The 23,579-nt window shown below is 41.2% G+C and overlaps 1 pseudogene; it reads left to right on the top strand.

Annotated features, from left to right (window-relative positions):
* The first annotated feature begins 13,060 nt into the window (after nt 1-13,060).
* On the top strand, nt 13,061-14,119 carry LOC119056407 (magnesium transporter NIPA2-like; annotated as a pseudogene).
* The last annotated feature ends 9,460 nt before the right edge of the window (nt 14,120-23,579 follow it).

The raw sequence follows: 23,579 nt of genomic DNA, 5'->3' as shown, positions 1-23,579 counted from the left end.
GGAGAAAGACGGAGCTGATGCTAGCTCCTGTACTCATGTGTGAAAATCCTGACAGATCTATAGAGAAACAGCACAATAAACCATCAGTTACCCAGCATTTATGAAATTAAAAGACCAGAGATTGTGACCAACGCTGAAACACCAGACGACGGCAGAGTCAGCTACTGGAGCTGGATCTCACGCGGCCCCTGTGCTGCCGCCAGAGCAACAGGCCTGGGAGCTGGGGAGTCAGGTATGGGAGCCGGACACTCAAAGCCCCTGTGATGGTCCTGGGAAACAGAGGAGTCAGGAACCGGAGCTGGGACCTTCTCGGCCCCTGTGCTGATGCCATAGTTACCGGCCTGGGCAACGGAGGGGTCAGTTGTAGGAGCTGGGACACCCGAGGCCCCTGTGAAGCCACCATAGAGACGAGCCTGAGCACGGAGGAGCCAGCTACGGGAGCTGGGACATTCTCCGTCCCTGTGCTGCTGCCATAGCGATGGGACTGGCTGCGGAGTCAGGTACAGAAGCCAGGACACTCCAAACATCTGTGACGGACGTGGGCGGCAGAGGAGCCAGATAAGGGACACGGGACATTCCCAGCCTCTGTGCTGCTGCAGTAGTAACGGGCCTGGGTGCTTGAGGAGGCAGCTACTAGAGCCGAGACATTCAGCAGTGGTAGGCGAACAATGCAGGGACCAGTGGGAGACCAGCGTGAGAGTAGGTGGAGACGAAGAACATCAAGAAACTTCAAGGAGTCTGCACCACTGAACTTCACAAGGATCATACCACAGAAGTTTACACCATAAAACCAGGGTTTCAGAACAGATCAATTTTAGAAGCAGAGACTAACAAGAAGAGTCTCAAACAATGGGAAGACAAAGAAACAATCCCCAAATGAAAGAAAAAGCAGAAACTTCAGAAAGAATGTTAGATGAAATAGAGGCTGATCAACTATCAGACAGTGAATTCAAAGCACTGGTTATTAAGAAGTTCAAAGAGCTCACAGTGAACTACCAGAAACTACAGGGGAACTATAATGATCTCTCTGCAAACTACAGCAACATCAAAAAGGAAATGGAAACTATCAGCAAGAGACAAGAGGAAATGAAAAACACAATTTCTGAATTGAAGTACACAGTAGAAAGTTTCCAAAGTAGGATAGATAAAGTAGAGGATAGGATTAGTGAGTTGGAGGACAAGGTAGAAAGCATCTCACAGAAAGAGCAAGAAAATGAAAAGAGGCTCAGAAAGAATGAGAAGGGATTAAAAGAAATGCAAGACAATATGAAACGTAATAATATCTGAATAATAGGAATACCAGAAGGAGAAGAAGAACAAGGGATAGAAAATGTATTTGAACGAGTAATGAGAGAAAATTTCCCTAATTTGATAAGAGAAAAAGTCTCACAAATCCAGGAATCAAAGAAAGTCCCAATCAAGAGGAACGCAAGGAGGCCCACTTCAAGACACATTATCGTCAAAATGGCAAAATTCCAAGACAAAGAGAGACTCTTAAAGGCAGCAAGGGAGAAAAAAGAAATAGCATAAAAGGGAGCCCCAATAAGGGAAGCTACTGACTTCTCAATGGAAACACTTCAAGCAAGAAGAGAATGGCAAGAAATATTCCAAGTAATGAGAATCAGAGGCCTACAACCAACACTACTTTACCCAGCAAGGCTCTCAATCAAGATAGGAGGCTAAATAAAGAGCTTCCAAGACAAATGAAGCCTAAAAGAATATGCCTCCACCAAACCAGCTCTACAAGAAATACTAAAAGGACTGCTTTAAAGGAAGGAAGGATAAGAGGGAGACAGAGAGGAACACAAGTACAAAAATGGCAATGAATAAATACCTATCAATAATAACCTTAAATGTAAATGGATTAAATGCTCCAATCAAAATACACACAATAACTCAATGGATAAGAAAGCATGACCCACACATATGCTGCCTACAAGAGACCCACCTCAGGACAAAGGACCATCACAGACTAAAAGTGAAAGGCTGGAAACAAGTTTTCCAAGCAATCGGACAAGAAAAAGAAGCTGGGGTAGCAATTCTCATATTGGACAAAATAGACTTCAAAAAAAAGGCCATAGAGACCCAGAAGGTCACTTCATTATACTCAAGGGAAGAATCCACCAAGAAAACATTAACATTGTAAACATATATGCACCAAACATAGGAGCACCCAAATATATCAAGAAAATCTTGGAGGACTTCAAGAAAGATATTGACAGCAAAACAATTATAGTGGGGGATTTTAACACCCCACGATCAAAAATGGACAGATCTTCCAAACAAATTATCAAAAAAGATATTGTGGCATTAAACAACACCCTAGATGAAATGGACTTAACTGATATATATAGATCCCTTCATCCCAAAGAAGCTAAATACACATTCTTTTCAAATGCACATGGAACATTTTCAAAGATAGACCACATGATAGGACACAAAACGAACCTCAACAAGTCCAAGAAAATTGAAATCATACCAAGCATCTTCTCTCACCACAAGGGACTGAAATTGGAAACCAATCCCAAAGGAAAAAACCCAAAGCACCCAAAATCATGGAGACTGAATGGTATGCTATTAAACAACAAATGGGTCAAGAATGAAATTAGGGAAGAAAGCAAAACATTTCTGGAAACAAATGAAAATGATCTCACAACAACCCAAAACTTATGGGACACAGCGAAGGCAGTCCTGAGAGGGAAGTTTATAGCAATACAGGCCTACCTAAAGAAGATAGAAATATTTCAAACAAACAACCTAACCCTACGCCTGCAAGAACTTGAGGAACAACAACAAAGACAGCCCACAGCAAGCAGAAGGAAGGAAATAACCAAGATTAGAGCAGAATTAAATGACATAGAAACTAAAAGCACAATTTTAAGGATCAATAAATCCAGGAGTCGGTTCTTTGAGAAGATAAACAAAATAGACAAGCCTTTAAGTAGGCTCATCAAGAAAAGAGGAGAGAGGACACAAATAAACACAATCAGAAATGAAACAGGAGAGATTACAACTGATACCACAGAAATAGAAGGGATTGTAAGAAATATCTATGAAGAACTGTATGCCAAGAAACTTGAAAACCTAGGGGAAATGGACACATTTCTAGAAAAATACAATCTTCCAAAACTCAGTGAAAAAGAAGCAGAAAATCTAAATACACCAATAACAGCAAAAGAAATTGAAGCAGTAATCAAAAAACTCCCATCACAAAAAGCCCTGGACCAGATGGTTTCACAGGAGAATTCTACAAAGCATTTAAGGAAAAGCTAACCCCTATTCTCCACAGACTATTCCAAAAAATCCAGAAGGATGGAAAACTCCCAAATTCTTGTTATGAAGCCAGCATCATCTTAATTCCAAAACCAGATAGAGACACAACAAAGAAAGAAAACTTCAGGCCAATATCTCTGATGAACATAGATGCTAAAATCCTCAACAAAATATTGGCAAATCGCATCCAACAATATTTCAAAAAGATCATACACCATGACTAAGTGGGATTCATCCCAGGGATGCAAGGATGGTTCAATATTCACAAATCAGTAAATGTAATTCATCACATAAACAAAAGCAAAGACAAAAACCACATGATCATATCAATAGATGTGGTAAAAGTTTTCGATAAGGTACAACACCCATTTATGATAAAAACACTCATCAAAGTGGAAATACAGGGAGCATTTCTCAAAATAATAAAGGCCATATATGAGAGACCTACAGCCAATATCATACTCAATGGGAAAAAACTAAAAGCTTTTCCACTAAGAACAGGAACAAGACAAGGATGTCCACTTTCACCACTTCTATTCAATATAGTATTGGAAGTTTTAGCCACAGCGATCAGGCAAGAAAAGGCATCCAAATAGGGAAGGAGGAAACAAAACTGTCACTGTTTGCAGATGACATGATAGTGTACATGGAAAATTCTATAGACTCTACCAAAAAACTGCTCGAACTAATTAATGAATTTGGCAAAACAGCTGGTTACAAAGTCAATATCCAGAAATCAAAGGCATTTTTGTATACCAAGAGTGAATCAGCAGAAGCAGGAATCAAGGAAAAAATCCCATTCGATATAGCAAAAAGAAAAATAAAATATCTGGGAATAAACCTAACCAAGGAGGTAAAAAACCTATATGCAGAAAACTACACAGCCCTGAAGAAAGAAATCAAGGAAGACACAAACAAATGGAAACATATACCTTGTTCATGGATTGGAAGAATTAACATCATCAAAATGTCCATACTACCCAAAGCAATTTACAGATTCAATGCAATACCCATTAAAGTACCAATGGCATATTTCACAGACATAGAACAGACACTTCAAAAATTTATATGGAACCATAAATGACCCCGAATAGCAGCTGCTCTTTTGAGAAAGAACAAAGTAGGGGGGATCACAATACCTGATATCAAACTGTATTACAAGGCCACTGTAATCAAAACAGCCTGGTACTGGCATAAAAACAGGCACATAGACCAATGGATCAGAACAGAGAGCCCAGAAATCAACCCAACTCTCTACAGTCAATTAATATTCAACAAAAGGGGCAGTAACATAAAGTGGAGTAAAGATAGCCTCTTCAACAAATGGTGTTGGGAGAACTGGACAGCTACGTGCAAAAAAACTGAAACTTGAGCACAGACTTACACCATACACCAAAATAAATTCAAGATGGATAAAAGGCTTAAATGTAAGCTGTGACACCATTAAAGTCCTAGAGGAGAACATTGGCAAGAAAATCTCAGATATTTCACGCAGCAACTTTTTTACTGATATGTCCCCTAGAGCAAGGAATGTAAAGGAAAGAATAAACAAATGGGATCTCATCAAAATAAAAAGCTTCTGCATGGCCAAAGAAAACAGTATTAAATTAAAAAGACAACCAACTGTATGGGAAAACATAATTGCCAATGATACCTCAGACAAAGGTTTAATCTCCAAAATATACAAAGAACTTACATGACTCCACTCTAAGAAGACATCTAACCCAATTTAAAAAATGGGAAAAGGACTTGAATAGACACTTCTCCAAGGAGGACATACAGAGGATCCAGAGACACATGAAGAGATGCTCAATATCATTATCTATCAGAGAGATGCAAATTAAAACCACAATGAGATATCACTTTACACCAGTCAGGATGGTTATCATAAACAAAGCAACAAACAACAAATGTTGGAGAGGGTGTGAGGAAAAGGGGTCCTTAGTTCACTGTTGGTGGGATTGCAGACTGGTACAACCATTATGGAAAACAGTATGAAATTTTCTCAGAAAAATAAAAATTGACCTGCCTTTTGACCCAGCAATTCCACTGCTAGGATTATATTCTAAGAATCCTAAAACATCAATATCAAAGAACCTATGCACCACAATGTCCATAGCAGCATGATTTACTATAGACAAGAGCTAGAAGCAACCTAGGTGCCCATCAATAAATGAATGGATCAAAAAATTGTGGTACAGACTTTGCCAAGATGGAGGCAGATGGAGACACTGTGCTTTCTCACACAACCAAGTTTAGAGTCAACTAAATATTAGTAACAGAAAACAGAGCCAGAACACAGAAAATTGAACTTTTCGGAAGTCTGATAACAACAAATTCTTCAGTCTGACCGGTAAGAGGGGCGAAACCAGCAGCTGGTGGAGCGGGGTTGCACAGGAAAACTCAGTCAGACGAACTCAGGCGCGCGGAACACAGGCATGGGGTTGCAATGGGTGGACCTAGGGAGCGACCCAGTGAGCGACCTTGGGGAAACAGCGAGGGAGCAGGGCCAAGATTTGACTGAGGTCGTGCATTCGTGTGCAGATAGACCAGCGAGAGAGTGGGCGGTTAGATGGGACCCAGTAGTCCCCAGCAGCGAAAGGCAGCAGAGGGCTCCGCCATTTCCCCCGCTCTGACCCTGCCTCCACATACAGCGTCATAACCCAGTGACTCTGAGTGGCCTGCCCCTGGTGAACCACCTAAGGTGCCGCTCCTCACCCAGCAGCAGGAAACAGCAGATGGGGTCGCCATTTCCCACTCTGACCACGCCCCCTCATACAGCGTCACAACCCAGCAACCTGGGAGTCCAAGGCTCCGCTCCTCATACTTAATATGTGCGAACAGACCAAAAATGGCTCAAGAAGATCTCAAAGCCCCAGAGCCTATAAATCTAAGTGATGAAGAAATAGCAAAACTCTCAGACGCACAGTTTAAAACACTGGTGATCAAGATGCTCACAGATCTGGTTGATTATAGCCACAAATTAGACAAATATATGAAGGCAAAACTAATTGAAATGAATGGAATTGCACAGGAAACCAATAGCAATGAAAAGGAAACTGGGACTCAAATCAATGGAGTGGACCAGAAGAAAGTAAATAATGGCCAAACAGAAAAGAGTGAAGAAACAAGAATTCAACAAAATGAGGAGAGGCTTAGGAACCTCCAGGACATCTTTAAATGCTCCAACATCCAAATTATAGGGGTACCAGAAGGGGGAAAAGAATAGCCACCAGTGGAAAACTTATTTGAACAAATAATAAAGGAGAATTTCCCCAATCTGGCAAAGGAAATAGACTTCCAGGAAATCCAGGAAGCTCAGAGAGTCCCAAGAAGAAACACACCAAGGCACATCATCATTATATTAACCAAGATTAAAATGAAGGAGAGAATCCTAGAAGCAGCAAGAGATAAGGGGACAGTCACCTACAAAGGAGTTCCCATCAGACTGTCAGCTGATTTCTCAAAAGATACCTTACAGGCAAGAAGGGGCTGGAAAGAGGTATTCCAAGTCATGAAATCCAAAGACCTACAACCAAGATTGCTCTATCCAGCAAAACTTTCATTTAGAATGGAAGGGCAGATAAAGTGCTTCTCAGATAAGATCAAATTCAAGGAGTTCATCATCACCAAGCCCTTATTATATGAAATGTTAAGGGGACTTATCTAAGAAAAAAGAAGTTGAAAAACATGAACAGTAAAAGGACAGCAAACTCACAGTTATTAACAACCACACCTAAAACAAAAGCAAACTAAAAGGACAGCTAGATCAGGAGTGGAAACATAGAAATGAATATCTCAAGGAGGGTTAGCAACAGGCGAGTGGGAGGAGGAGAAGGGAGGAGAAGGTATAGAAAATAAGTAGCATAGATGGTAGATAGAAAATAGATGGGGGGGCAAGAATAGTATGGGAAATATAGAATCTAAAGAACTTGAGACATGTGATCATAAACTAAAGGGGAGATAAGGGTGGGGACGGGGGGTAGGGTGGAGGGAAATGAAGGGCAGGAATAGAACAACTGTAATGGCATAATCAAAAAAAAATAAAATTAAAATTAAAAAATTCTTTTAAAAAATTGTGGTACATATACACAATGGAATTCTATGCAGCAGATAGAAAGAAGGAGCTCCTACCCTTTGCAACAACATGGATGGAACTGGAAAGCATTATACTGAGTGAAGTAGGCCAGGCATTGAAGGACAAATGCCATATGATCTCACCTTTAACAGGAAGCTAAACAACAAAACAAACAAGCAAGCAGAATAAAAACAAAAACACTGAAATAGAGAACAAGTGGGCAGTGACCAGAGGGGAGAGGGAAGGGAATTTAAGGGGGGGAAAGGGGAGGGATTTTGAGGAACAAGTATGAAAGACACAGGGATGAGGACTGGGGGGGGGGAGGAAATGGGAAGGAGGTGGGGAGCCCGGGGCAGGGGGGCTGGGATGGGAGAAATAGACAAAAAACTGTACTTGAAAAATAACTAAATAAATTTTTTTTAAAAATAAGAAAAGAAGAAAAAATAAAAATGCTTAGGTGTGATTTAAAAAAAAAGAAAGAAAGGACTCAAAGAGATATTTGCCCACCCATGTTCATTGCAGCATTATTCACAATAGCCATAGGATGGAAGCAACCCAAATGTCTGACAGATGAATGGATAAACAAAATGTATTACATACATACAGTGGAGTGTTATTCTGCCTAAAAATGAGGAAACATTGTCACAAGTGACAGTATGGATGAACCTGAAGGATATTATTCTAAGTGAAATAAGCCAGACACAAAAAAACCTAAACACTGTAATTTCACTTATAAGAGTAATTAAAATAGTTAAATTCATAGAAACAGAAAGTACAGTAGTGGTTATTAGGGACTGGAAGGAGATGGAAAGGGAGTTTAACAAATATAAAGTTTCAGTTTTACAAGATGAAAAAGTTTTGGAGATCTGTTTTACGACATGAATATATTTAACACTACTGAACTGTACATTTAAAATGATTAAGATGATACATTTTGCCCTGGCTGGTGTAGCTCAATGGATTAGCATGGGCCTGTGAAGCAAAGGGTTGCTGGTTTGATTCCCAGTCAGGGCACATGCCTGGGTTGCAGGCCTGGTCCCCATAGGGGACACATGAGAGGCAACCACACATTGCTGTTTCTCTCCCACTCTTTCTCTTTCCCTTCCACTCTCTCTAAAAAGAAATAAAATATTTTTTAAAAGATGATACATTTTGTACTATGTTTTTTATCACAATTTAAAAAACAAAGTGGAAGAGGGAGGCATAAGAGTCAGAAGTACAATAATGCTGAATGAGAAAGTGCTAAATAACAAAGTGTCGCCTGGCCACTGATGGCTCTGCAGGTGGATGGGGCACAGGAGCAGATAGATAGGAGAAGCTGGCCTCTGGGGCTTACAAGAGATTGGGAGTAGACACTGAACTATAGAGCTGAGAACATGTGTCTCACTGCCATCAACTCAAAAACTTCTATTAGACTCCGCTTGTATGTCAGACAGTGTTTTAGGTGTTGGGGCAAAACATTTTCCCTGGCCTTCAAACAAACATAATGTCAAATTCAGCTCAGGCTTCTATAACAAATACCACAGACAGGGGACTTAAACAGCAGACACTGCTTCTCACAGTTCTGGAGGATAAGAAGTCCAAGATGAGAGTGCCCACAATGCTAGGTTCTGGTGAGAGAACTCTTCCAGGCCACAGAGTAACATGGCAGAGAGAGGAAGCTCTGATTTCTCTCTCTTTTTTTCTAATCCTCACTGAGTATATGGGATGTTTATTGATTTTAAAGAGAAAGGGGGAGAGAGAGAGGTATGATATGGGAGAGAAACATAGATCACTTGCCTCCCATACACTTTCCAACCTAGGATGAAACGTGCAACCTAGGTATGTGCACTGACTGGGGAATCAAACCTGCAACCTTTTGGTGTATAGAGACAATGCTCCTACCAACTGAGGCACCCAGCCTGGGCTCTCTGTCTCTCTCTTCTTATAAGGGCACTAATCCCACCATGGCAGTTCCATCCTCAAGGCCTCATTTAGATTTAATCACATCACCTAATACAATCACATTGGAGTTGTGTCAAAAAATATATTTGTAGCTCCACTGGATTGTACCTTTTGGTTCAAAACAATGGTTCCCCTTTGGACAAACATAAAAATGTTAAAAAATAAAGGAAGTAATAAAGATAAGACAAGGTGTGAACCTGAATACTCACCTCTGAGCCCAGACAGGTGTTCAGATAGCAAGGCCTAATCTATAACACAGGGTCAAGATACTTCCCTTTTACACCCTATCTTAAAAAGCCAGTAGCATGTACTTTTTATTTTTACCTGTCATTTGTAGTAACAAATAATCATCATTTTTTTTATGAAATTAACTTACAAAACATTCTTTAGTTTTGATTCTGAAGGTGATGGGCATGATCTAGTTCACCCTCTGGGAACCTTGATGGCAGGTCCTATTAATGGCCCATTTAAGACACAAGTCCCCCACAGCTACATAGTACCTGATAGGATGGGGTTCTACTTACCTAGTGTGACGATGGGAAGAGGCAGGTGTGGGCAGATGTAAACCAATTGGAACTCTCTGGGGAACATATACAAGGGTTACTGCTTTACCTTATACATCAAGCTACCTCGCTTTCCAGCAGCATGAAGAATTTGATTTTCTGTAGGCAGGGCATGACAATATTTTCAGGACATGAGTACATTTTGCAAGCTTAGTTGCAAGTAAGTGATCTTGGACAATATGCATAAGCCTCCATTTCCTCATGCAATGGGCATAAAAACAGTAACCACCTAATGAGTTAAATGAGCCCAAGGATATGTTTATTAATTTCAGAGAGAGAGGAAGAAAGAGAGAAAAAGAAAGTAACATCAATGTGACAGAAAAACATTGATGTGAGAGAAAAACTTCTATCAGTTTCCTACCATATGCATACACAATGAGGATTAAACGCATAATCTTTTAGTGTACCAGACAGTGCTCCAACAAACTGAGCCACCCATCCAGAGCAGGACACGGAAAGCTCTTGTCACACTATCAATATTCCACATGAATTACTTTTTCTATGGCTGTCACCACCATGGTTGCTGTTGTCACATTTATATAAACTTGCATCTTTGAACACCAGCACTTGGAACCATTTCCTCATATGACCACATGGCTTGAAACCTAACAAATGTATGAGCCAAAACTTTCCTCTAATATCAGTTAATCAAGTCAAAACAATCTTGCAGCTATGAGATGTGTTTTGGAGACAACTTCCTGATCAACCAAAGCACTAATATGTTTCCATGGGGACTACAGAGGAATGGCAGAGTATTGGGACACATTCCCATTTTACTCTCAATCACCTACTTAAAATTGCTATTTATTGAAAAGTTTCATTAGATGCCCCAACAAAATATAATATGATTTATTCATATATATTACCATAAAATAGCAATATTGCTTTTTATTTTAAGTATATTTTATTGATTATGCTACTACAGTTGTCCCAACATTTTTATGCCTTTTACCTCTCCTCTACACTGCACCCCCCCCACCCTCCAGCTTCCCCCTTTCTATAGTTCATGTCCATGGGTTGTACATAAAGTTCTTTGGCTTCTCTATTTCCTATACTATTCTTAACCTTCCCCTGTGTATTTTATGCCTACCAGTTATGCTTCTTATTCCCTGCATCTTCCCCCAAATTCTCTCCATCTTCCTCCCCACTGATAACTCTCCATATGATCTCTATTTCTGTGATCCTGTTCCTGCTCTAGTTGTTTGCCTAGTTTTTGTTTTTGTTTTTTAGGTTCAGTTGTTGGTAGTTGTGAGTTTGTTGTCATTGTACTGTTCATAGTCTTTTATCTTCTTCTATTTCTTAGATAAGTCCCTTTAACATTTCATATAATAAGGGCTTGGTGATGATGAACTCCTTTAACTTGACCTTATCTGGGAAGCATTTTATCTGCCCTTCCATTCTAAGTGATAGCTTTGCTGGATAGAGTAATCCTGGATGTCAGTCCTTGCCTTTCATGACTTTGAATACTTTTTTCCAGCCCCTTATTGCCAGCAAGGTTTCTTATGAGAAATTAGCTGATAGTCTAATGGGCACTCCTTCATAGGTAATGAAGGAGTCTCCATGTCTCTTTTTGCTTTTAAGATTCTCTCCTTACCTTTAATCTTGTGGAATGTGATTATGATATGCCTTGGTGTGTGCTTCCTTGAGTCCACCTTCTCTGGGACTTCCTGGAAGTCTATTTCCTTTGCCATATTGGGGAAGTTCTTTGTATTGCCACCCTTCAAGGCCAGGTTCATGGTATTCATGTAGATGGATAAATATTCATGCTGCATGTCTATGTGTATGTCTCATGTCATGGCCCTCTCTCCCCAGCATGGCACCCATTATGGTACTTCTGCCCTTGTGTGTCTCTCAACATCATTGCCCCCAACATGGAGTCCCTGCCTGTTTACATACTAGAGGGGAACAAAGCCGGCAAAATGCCAGAAATTATATAACATAATATAATTCTGTGCATGGGAGCCCACTTCATGTTATGGGAACAATTTATTGGGCCCAGTGTCGAGACTATGAGAACACTAGTTATCAGGCCCCTCCAAGGCTATGGGAACACGGCTCCCCTTAGCATTAGGAAGCCATACTGCCTTTACTTACCCTACATTCTTCTTCATTATTTGTCCAAATAAGTTTTCCATTTCTTGCTCTGCCTCTTCTCCTTCTGGCACCCCTATGATTTGGATTTTGGAATGTTTAAAGTTGTCCTGGAAATTACTAAGCCACTTCTCATTTTCTTTTTTTGTTTCTTCATTCTGTTCCAGGGAGATGTTTATTTCTTCCTTTTGTTCCAAGTCATTGATTTGAATCCTGGTTTCCTTCCCTTCACTGTTGGTTCCCTGTATATTTTTGCTTTATTTCACTTTGCATAGCCTTCATTTTTTCCTCTAATTTGTGACCAAGCTCCATCAATTCTGTGAGCATCCTGATTCCCAGTGTTTTGAACTCTGCCTTGGATAGGTTGTCTATTACTTCATCACTTAGCTCTTTTCCTGGAGTTTTGATCTATTCTTTCATTTGGGCCATATTTCTTTGTCTAGATGTACCAGTCTTCTTTAACTCCTTGATTGTCAGAGTTCCATGCAGTTTGCTATTCTAGCAGCTCTGGTTGTTTATTGTGTATAAATTGGATGTTATCCTTCTCGTGGTTGTATGAGGAAGCAAAGCATTTCTACCTACACCTCCATCTTGGCTGGAACTCCACAATATTGCTTTTTGAAAAGAAAGTTCTTGCAGCTGTCCTCAGTACCAGAGGCCAGAGGGGCTGGAGGTTGTCCAGGGCAAGTTGCCCTTGGGGCTCCCCAGTGGTAAAGATGGTGCGTGGCCTGCAATCCTGGATGCTTGCCCCTCACACTGGATGGTGGACAAAGGCACTGTCCCTGGAAGCATAGGAGAGATAAGCCTGTGTGGCCTGTGTGAGGGTATGAGAGGAGGTGGCCAGAGCTGGATAATGGAGGAAAAGCAGCGCATCTGACTATCGCCTGGGGCCAGATCTACTCTGCCAGGGTTTATAAGAATAAAGGATATTATTTATGAGGAAACAAGAGTGAATAACTCATCTCTACTTCTTCTAGCCCTTCTTTTTTTTCATAAGAGAGACCATATTAAAATTTACATGTTTGAAGTTTGCATTATCATGCTTTCAGCAACAGGATTTTTAAGTCCTGTGATCAATATGAATCATAGGAACTTTTTAAGTCACAAACAAATGAGCCAGGGTCATGGAAAATATGACTTCTATATTGGTCTGGGATTGGCTAGGAGCTCCAGTATTTTCACTGGAGGAAGTTTCATTTTGGAAAAGAAAAAAGAAACCCTTCTTCAACTTTCCAGGAAAGGCTTCATGAGGGCAGGTCAAGGTGGCCAGGCATATCTTCAAGAATGGTTGTGGTGGGCTGGACTCCTCTCAATGGGAGCCAGCGAGGTGGTCAACTTCACTTCATATGCCCTTGCATCAGCTACACTTCATTAGGAGCCCTCAACATCCTAGTAAGTTCCTTTCCTTCTTCATACCTTCTAAATGAAAGACTTAATCTTTATAGGAAAATTGGGTGTTGTTACGTACTCGAAGATCCATAGTTATACACCAAAAAAGGGAGATCAAGACTCGAAATGTCTCACCAGCTTATGGATCCAGGTTTTATGGTCTTTGATACATTATGGTCATTGTGTCCTTGATATTAATCTTTATGGTGGGACTCCCCATGGATGGATGAACACTCTTGTGTACATCATGATCTGCTCTGTGATTAGAGCATTTTCCGTCTCCTGTGTAAAAGGCCTGGCATTGCTTATCAAGGGGCTGTTTGCTAGGAAGCCTGTGCTGCAGCACCTCCTGACCTGGGACCTGCTGTTCAGCCTCAACGTCTGTGTGAGGATGCAGGTCAACTACTTGAACAGGGCCTTGGACATATTCAACATGTCCCCCTGGACTCCTATCTACTACATCTTCTTCACACCAGTCCTGATTTGTTCTGCTATTCTTTTTAAAGAGTGGCAGGACATGCCTGTTGATGATGTCATTTATACTATGAGTGGTTTCTGTACAATCATTGTGGGAATACTATTTTTGCATGCCTTTAAAGACATCAGCTTTAGCCTAGCAAGTCCTCCTATGTTGTTTCAAAGAGATGAAAAAGCAGTGAATGGCAATCTTGCTAATATGTATAAAGTTCTTAATAATAATAAAGAAAGTTTAACCTGTGGAATTGAACATCACACTGGGGGAAATATCTTCCAAAGAAATGAAAACCTGACAGCTTTTTAAGAAAAAGGTAATCAAAAGGTTAAACTATAATTGTTATAAAGTGAATTTGAGTATCAGAATGTGTCTGAAAAAGTATTCTTAAATAATGTTCTCTAGAGACAATCTATGCTAAGGTTTCACTAATTCAGACCAAGAAGTTACTTTTCTTATATTTAAATGATGGTAGCTCACTAAAATGACATCAATACCTGGCCAATTTTTAACACTATATTATTTTAATGGTATTTAAAATTCTCTTTCGCCAAAATCTAAATTTACTAATGACAGTCTTAAGTCTAGAAAAATGCTTTACTTTTTTCATTGGTGATGAAAGTCTAAAGTGTACATTTGTCATCCCTATTCACATCAATTAAAATAACCATATTAAGACAAACACCATATGATCTCACCTTTAACAGGAACCGAAAGAACAAAACAAACAAGCAAGCAAAATATAACCAAAGACACTGAAATAGAGAACAGGCTGAAAGGGACCAGAAGGAAGAGGGGAGGGAATTTCAGGGGAAAAGGGGAGGGATTCACAGGAACGAGTATGGAGGACACACGGACAAAAACTAACAGGGGTGGAAATGGGAGGGAGGTGGGGAGCACTGGGAGGGGGGACTGGGATGGGAGTAAAAGACAGAAAACTGTACTTGAGCAATAATTAAGAAAAAGAAACATCTTGATAAAAAACATATTAAGGCTTTTTGAACTAAAAAAAAAAGAACAAAATCATCCCAATATATTATCCTGTGACTTACCCACAAAAATGACTGCTGTTTGATAAGTTACTTTAATTTTAAAATGTTAAAGAAAATCCTAAATTAGTAAAGGCAACTCATTTACAAAGCAAAAGGGTAGGAAATCACCCCACAGAATACTGCTGGCCTGTGGGTGTGACTTGTCCCCAGCACATTTAAGGGCCTTCCTCGATGGCACCTTGTTAAACCAGTACATCCTGCATCTGTGTCAGCTGCTATCCTTCACTTACTCTTATCCCTTAATACTCAGAAACTTGATGACCATTTTACATCAGCTCTTGTACTTCCCAATACATTTTCATAATGAGTTATATTGTCATTTAGATTTTCTAACAACTCTGGAAAATAAAGTCAGAAGACTGAGGTAATTTTTTAAAATTTAGTTCGTGTTATAATAAAAAGACAAATTGAAACAAAAATAAAATAAAGTAAAAAAGAGAAAGTAGAATCCAATGAGCACATTTCCAAGGTAAAAAGATTAAAACAGGAAATTGCCAGTAGTGACCAAATCATGGGGTTTGTATGCTTTATTTTTTTTCACTATGAAAAAGTCACATGTGTCAGATGTCTGTGAAATTCATAGAGAATGGAATCCACATGGTTCCTCAGCACAGTTTCCACAGAGGCTGCTGGGATGGAATTGTTGTGTTGACTCAGTGCACCATTAATCATAAAAATCAAAACTGACTCATCAGACAAAGGGCCAAGGCCTCCCAGAAGGCCTGTGCCATGTCCTTTTAAGTCTGCCATCCACGTCACACTACTATGGCCTCTGGTATCAGAACAACACAACAGGACTAAAATCCTGTCTTTCCCAGGCACAGGCATCACTTTAGCTGTTTCCTGCCCACATTTCAATGACCCACTTTCTATTGGGGTAAGATGAAAGCCCCATTACACAACACCACAGATGTTTATTTCCCTGGTAAATGTTTGCTCAAAATAGTGTCCCTTATTGAAATAGTGTCCTGCGAGGCTGGCATGGATGCTGACACTCTACCGCCAGAGATATAAGCTCAGCACCAGGGGTAAGCCAGACATGCATCAGGCTCTAGGGCCCTCAGGTGTTTACCAAGCTCTCTTCAACCATGGCCCGTGCTGTGATGCAGGCAAAGCAAATCAGGTATTTGTGTTCTCTGCCCTTTAGAGCTTATCCCAGAAGCCTGTATATGCTCACATGTGCAGTCAATTATCAATTTTGGTTTTAGAGAGAGAAAACGGGGCACAGGTGCTGAGTATCCTTGTGATGTCAGTACACCCTACTCCTGCTTCCTGGACCTCTCTGCTTCCCACCCTCTTCCCACCCATTCATCTCAAGGAGGACTATTGAGACTGACTTCCAATTTGTTACAACTCAGACAAACATGCAAAAGATAAATCATGCATTTGAGTAAATCCCCTTAAGAGCATATTTTTTGTGCTGCTACATGTTAGGTATTAATGTTGTTGAGTTATGGGCATCAGAGTGAACAAAGAGCTGCCACTGTTGCTCCAAAGTGTACTAGAATAAGTGAGAGAGGGAGTGTCAGAGCACAGAGGAATTAGAAAAGGGGGACGCACAGGTGTGGGAAAAAAGACAGAGCTAGAGCCGAGACCCTGAGGGTGGCAAGTGCAACCATGTGCAGGCCATAACAGCTCCTGAGGAGGGCAAGCAGCACAGTGTCCAATCCAGGGCAGGAGCTCAGAATAAGTGTACATGTAGTTGGAGATCAACCTAAAAGAGCATTCAAGGCCAGAGCAGAGTGGGGCTCAGATGCCTCCCAAGAAGTATAGACTTGATCCTAAAGACAGTAGATGTTTTTTCATCAGCACATTGATCACATTTTCATTATAGAAAATCCCCTAGGGCTGAAAAGCAAGCTACAGATGTGCAAGAACAGAGGAGGAAGACTGAACAGAAGGCACAGGCCTCCTCCTGAGGAGCATCACAAAGGATGGGACTGAGAGGCCACAAGATGGAGACATGAGGGCTGAATTTTTAAGAAACTTATATGAGCTCCTAGAGACCAGCTGCATATCGAGTGAGCATTACACTGAGCACTGGGCGTTTAAAGATGACTAAATAATGTTTAAGCAAGAGGTGACCACATCCACATCACTATGTTACTGCTTTAAGGAGATTCTGGTTATGTTGTGTGAGAGGGAGGAAGAAATGGCTTAAAAATTTCAGTGTACACTCCCAGTGTTGCCCACACAGAGCACATATAAACATTGTTCTCTGCTGTGCAGCTGCCACTGCTCCTTCCAGCACCTGGCTCTGTTTGTCACCCTGCCCCATATAGGGTCCCTTCCAACTAGGCTTGCTCTGGCTGCCCAAAAGGTAAACATCTATCTTCCCGCCCATATCCTGGACCTGAGAGCCAGAAGGTCCGGAGGCTGATCCTCCACCTGCCTCACCTAGAGCTCCTTATTTCAGTCCCTGTTCTATCCTGCATCAATGACTTCTGCCACCAGTCCACATACATAGACCCAAATAATTGAGACTCCAGATGGTAACCCCTACTCATAACAGGCATGTGGGGTCCTTGTGCTCTGCTGAAGTGTGTAGCCCTAGTTGTTGGTACAGCTGGAGTAGAGCCTAATGATCAGGTCCATTTCCTCAAGCAACACCTACTGTGTGCTAGTTGTCACATCGGCAAACTGTGTACAGGATGCACAGAGGAGCATTGGACCATATGGATGGTTGGACCAAGGCCACCACACAGGAATGTGTGATTTGTGGCAGCAAAGGCACTGGTGAGCAGAGGAGACCAGCATGGCACAAACATCATCTCACAGGCACCAGGTACATTTCAATTGGTGACATTTAATTCTCGATGGTTATACATTCAGAAACTTTCATAAGTAGTTTGAAATCAGTAGTCATGATGAGAATGTTTACACCATGGAATTTGGCAAGTTCTGCACACCAGGTGTCCCTACCCTTCACTTCATCTACCTCCTTGACAACAGTAGGCACAGTGGGAAGCACGACAGCCCCACCCCCATCTCCTCTCCTCTTGTCCTGGGGTCCAGAGGGACAATATAGGACAAGGACATCAGCTCAAACAACAATGTAGGTTGGCAGAATCTGTGCTAATCCTGGGATTAGATTCAGAGCTTGGTGCTGTAAAGTGCAGATGATTGGGATGTGGGGGCTTCTTCTAGCTTTCTTCCCCTCTACTGTCAGCCATAGAAGTTACTATGAATGGTGAATAAGACATGGCTACAAGGGCAGGGCTGCTTCATCAGAGCCCACAAGGAAACAGTGAGAGGTAGAAAAGAGAGTGAGCCCATCAGCCTCTGTGCCTCTGTTAAGTCTAAACAATATAATGTCTGGAGCATCACAACCACCACCACAAAGGTAGTTCTCATGAGAAAAGCAGAAGTAAGTCACAGAAGGCTCTTTTGTGTCTTCCATTCCTCTTCTCTGAAAATACGAGTTATTTTTAGCCCACAATGAGTCTGGACTTCTGAAAGTTCCGTAATCAAAAGCTCCCAAACCATCTCAAACATCAGAATCTTCTGGGAAAGCCTTTAAAACATAGCCAAAGTCACCCTGAGGGAGGACACTTTGGCAAGCCAGGACCGCATCTACTCAGGAAAAACCCAGGGGACTCCGCCACTGACCTCATGCACCAGGCTCAGGCAAAATTTACACCACTCAAGGGGGTCCTAGGTGGAGATGATCTCTTTATTTAGGGGTTTTGTTTTTTTTTTTTAAATCTGGGACTCAGGATATCTTTGCAATAAACAACTTTGTGCCTCCACACAAAGTTATGTAAACCAATAACAGACTCCAATAATGCTGTTTTTAAAAGGCTTAAATAACTTTTTTAATGTAAAATAACCTGCTGGAGCAGATGTAATTCACTTTATGAGCCAGCTGAACCAATAGTGCCCTGGGAGTCATACTGAGCCATGAAACGAAGCTATGTTGCCTGCTCTCACATGGATGAGTAGACCCATAGGGTCTACACAGTCCTGACCAACAGGATGGTGTTCATGTGTTTTCCTTCATGTCTGTACTTTGGGATGGCAGCTGGAATTGTCCTAATAGAATTCTCTGTGTTCTTAATCAAGTCCAGTTTGTGGGCCCTAAGAAAGAAAAAACCTACTAAGAATGGCTTATGGTGGCTAACTGGGCTCAAATATTGTCTTTAAAAAATAGATCCTGACAGCCATTTCTACACAGAGGCCTCTCATGCAACCTGCAGTTCAGGGAGAGGCCTTCACCGAACTGTGGTACCTGCACTGTATTCCTGCCATCTGAACCAGCCTTATGAGGGAGTTCCAGGAATCCTGTTGCAACCAATAGGACTGAGGCTTTCTCAATCCAACTGGAGCTACAAAGCTCCAACCAACCAGAGTGGTTCTGTTCTGACCAACCAGGACAGTGCCTTTTGGACCAAACTGTGAAAATTTGGAATCTCCATTTGCATGAAGACAGACCAATCAGGAACCAGAGGCAGGTACTTCTATGTATATAAGCCTTTTATCATTTGGCTTGAGGAGTGCACTTTCCACCAAAGATTGAAGATTGCATTCCCTAACTGAGCTGAAACACTTAAAGATGTCTCATCAGAACAGAGTGGAGCAGACTAGAATTGAACAGAGCAGACCAGCAAGGAACAGAGTAGAACAGTCTAGCTGGAAAGGGATGACCTCACAGCAGTGTTGTTTTCACAACCATGCTGTATCACAGTTGAGCTGTTTTCCCTGGCTGATAACTTGATTGGTTAGAGCATCATCCTGATATGCCATGGTTGTGAGTTCCATCTCTAGTCAGGACACATGCAAGATTTAATCAATGAATGAATCAGGGGAACAATAAATCAATGTCTGTTTGTCTGTCTCTCTTTCTCTCTCCCTCTCTCCTCCAAATCTATTTTTCCAGAAAAACAATTTAGCCCTTTTACACTGAATAAAGTTTCCTTCTTTATCGCCCCCCAAATTGGGCGTTCCTGTTGACATTAAATTGTGCCAAAAAACATCAGTAGAAAGTTACATACAGCCAAAAAAAAAAGTTCTTTGGGGCCTCTCCCCCTAGGTGAACCTGGAAATAAATTCCGCTGATGCATCTTCACTGGTAAGTTAATGTTTCAGGCTTCACAATGGTGACCTCAAATCCACACTGCTATTAATAGCAGCTTAGCCAATGCTGCAAGCTTGATAGCCCACTTACTGCCTTTTAATTAAAACTCCAAGTTGGTGATTTTGTTTTCAAGGGAAGGATGTCGTGCATCAAGGTCACCTAGTCCAGGCGCTGCAGGGAAGGACGCCTGGCTGCACATTCACATGCCAGCAGCTCCTGGGAAGGCAGCATACTGCAGCAGAAAGCATTTCTACAACTTTCAGAATGTATTCTGGTTATAAATAGCCTCTACAGCAGGGTATATTCTAGCAAGGAAGACTGGAACAAAACTAGGTTATGGACTGGCAGATGCCAGCCTTCCATGGGCAACAGAGCACCAGGGGCTGGGCTTCTTCAGCTATATTTAGCATTCACATTAATGTACTGCGAATAATGCCCTTTTTAAAAAGCCACACCTATCAGAGAAGGAAACATTACTAAAATTTATGAATCAGTCACTGCAAGAAATCCTGGGCACAATCACTGTGATAAATACCTGCTTAAGCCCCCTGCCCATCCCCACCTTATGTTTCTTATTAACATAGGGGGTCCAGGAGCATGGCTCCTTCCCAAAGGAGAAACCATCTGAACAAAGAAGTCAGGCACTCTGGGCCCCTTCCAACCTGACAAGCCATTCTTAGATTTACAGTGATGGAATAGCCTTCTCAGCAAACAGGCTCCTCGGGTTTCCAGGGGAAACCTCAATTTTTATTTTGTTTTTTTTTTCATAGCAGAATTACTAAATATAGAAGCAAATGAGAATTCACATTTACTCCTTGGCAAAATTTCCCATATAAGTAATGGCACCAGTAGGAGAAAAATTATCCATTGGACTAGGGTCAGAAATTAGGATCTATCAGTTGTTTGGGACACCCCCATTTTGAAAATAAAAATGAATGGAAATCTCCAATGAGGAGAGTAAGCCAGCCTACTTGCTGTGAGAAGTTCTTGGGTCTCACATCAAGCAGTTTGGCCAGGCACTGTGTCTTCTGGGAAGGAGGACTGACTATCTTTACACTAGACAGTCCTGGCCCCTACTATGACTACTGGGTCTGCAGTAGACACACAGCAACTTGGACATGAGTAACCCCAATTCTAGCTCAACTCCTGACCAAGGGGTCTTAAGCAAAAATCTTCCAGCTCTCAAACCGTGTTTCCTCAGGTGTCAAACACAGGTAATCAGAACATCTGCCAGGAGGTGTTATGAAGATAAAAGCAGGACATGCTGGTCAGGGCACTAACTCTGAAATCTAGCACATAGTAAGTGCTCAAGCAATGTTAGGAATTATTATGCTAAACACTGATGATTCCCCGAAGGAGGGAAAACAATAGAAATAGGGCAAATTGGACTGACTGCTCAACTCTGCCTTACTCCTCACAGCTACAGGGTGCAGCATAGATGGAAGTGCAGAGTTATCCTGCTCATTGCCACTGAGACAACCATTCACTCATTCCCATATGAACTGAGTGCCTCCTAAGCTCTAAGTATTTTATGAGCAGTGTAGTGGAAGCTTATAGTGAAATAAATTCAGTCTATGACTGATTATATTTCTATATATCATTCCCATTTTTCATGGTTATAATGTGGGTGTTATTTATGGCCCATAGTTTTCAGACATGGTAGTGTAATTGGGACAAAGCAAAGGTATTTCATGTATTAAATAATATGAACAGAATCAAAACATTTTTCACCTTAAAAATTAGTGTCTTTTAATTATTCAAGGCATACCTAGAACAAGACATAGCAATTGAACAAAATAGTGCTGAAAAGTATGTGGAGGTCCTTTGCTAACAGTCTGCAGGATTGTGGCCTAATCTCCTGAACTCAAAGGAACAGAGGACCCAGGTTTCCCAAGCTCCTATAGGATGGTGGAATTGGTTTGCATATAAAAAGAACAGGGAAGGTGGAAGCCACCTGCCACTCCTAACTCTTCATCTGTGTTTCTGTGTGAAACACTTTGAGCAAACTGTATAATCTCTGAAAGCTTCAGTTTGTTTATCTGTAAAAACATGGAGAAATAAAAACTAAAGTTAAGGTTTCTGTGGCAATTAAATGAGTAACATATTTAAAGAAGCTGGCACTTAATCAATGTGAAATACCAAAGTGCTTCCCACCCGTCCCCTCCTGCTGGATAAAACTCTGCTGCCTCCCTGCTGGTTCCCACCAGATGAGTGAGAAATTAAAGCACAATCACAGGTAAGCCTGCCTCCTCTGCATCACAGTATTTTCAGACCAATGAACTCAGATTATTGGGAATAACAAAGTGTTGTTTGAATCTAACTTCTGCCCTCACCATTCTAACTGAAATTCTACGCAACTCCCTAATATTCACAGCAAATGACCTTTGGCCATGATTCATTCTCCTCCCTTTTCTGCAGTATTTGACAGGCTGATTTCCAGTTTGAAATACTTTTTCTCCTTTTATTTACATACTGGGATGTGGCTCTGGATTTCTCTTGCCTCCTTGATGCTTCCCCTCCAAGTCTATGTCATGAGCTCAACTTGTCCTTCTGTTCCCTGAAATGAGATACCCAACATTCCTAGACCTCTTCTGTTTTCTTTGTATTCTCTCCCTTCAACAGTATGATTCATTTCAATGTCAACAACTCTGTCTTCTAAAATCATGGCCCCCAAGTCTGTATCTGTGGCCCTGGCATCTTTTCCAAATTCTGGAATGGGGTTCAACACCCAAATACCTACACAGGCTGAGCAGGTAGAGGTAATAGGGAGGAGTGGTGACTGTGACAAAGTGGAAAGCACATACTTCACTCTCAAATATAGCCAACTGTTACCTTGCAAGAATGAGAGCCCAGTGGTTCCAAAACTTATAAGTTTACTAAAGTCATATATGCAAATTTTTATAAGCAATTCATTAACAACTAATTTAATTTTTAAATTGTCCCATTTGTAGCAAACAAAATGTACCTGAAACCCAACTGTTTTCTGGGAGCAATTAATTCACCATATTATTCTTGACCCACAAGTCCAACTGCTCATTTTAAGCCTCAAATATAACGTACTCAAAACTCACCATCATCTTCCCTAAATCAGCTCCTCTTACTGGAAATTCAAATATTGCCAAACCTGTTCTCCCAAACACCCAGGTTTGAAATTTTCACATCATTTCCAACATTTTCTTCACTTTTCTTTCAGTGGACTGGCTCTGCTATGTCATCTGTGCAATGAGTCTCAGATCTATCTACATCCCACTTTCTATTCCCACTGTCACCATTAATTCTCAACCACAAAGCTGCAGTCAACCTACTGGTCTCCCCAAGTTAATACATCTACATACAACTGATTGACTCATCTCTCTAAAATCCTCCTTTCACATAACTTCTTTCTCAAAGCTTCACAGCTTCCTATAAGCTCTGAAGTTTAGTGTGTCCTTCTCAACCTGTCATTCAAGGTCCCAGACAACCTAGAGCAGATACCACCAGATGTCTTTTAATACCCATTCTTTCCTCCTTCTGTGATTTGCTGGAATGTGGACATCTAGCCTAACTTGTACATTTCTCAGGATCCAATGCAGCTGGATAGTCCAGGGTGTGACCATGTGACTAAGTCCAGCCAATGTAATGAATATAAGCTCTAGCAGTAGTT

Source organism: Artibeus jamaicensis, unplaced genomic scaffold (genome assembly GCF_021234435.1).
Source record: "Artibeus jamaicensis isolate MK-2021 breed Jamaican fruit bat unplaced genomic scaffold, CSHL_Jam_final contig_3188, whole genome shotgun sequence".
Lineage (NCBI taxonomy): Eukaryota > Metazoa > Chordata > Mammalia > Chiroptera > Phyllostomidae > Artibeus > Artibeus jamaicensis.
Note: the sequence above shows the minus strand (reverse complement) of the source record. Positions and strands in the feature narration are given on the sequence as shown.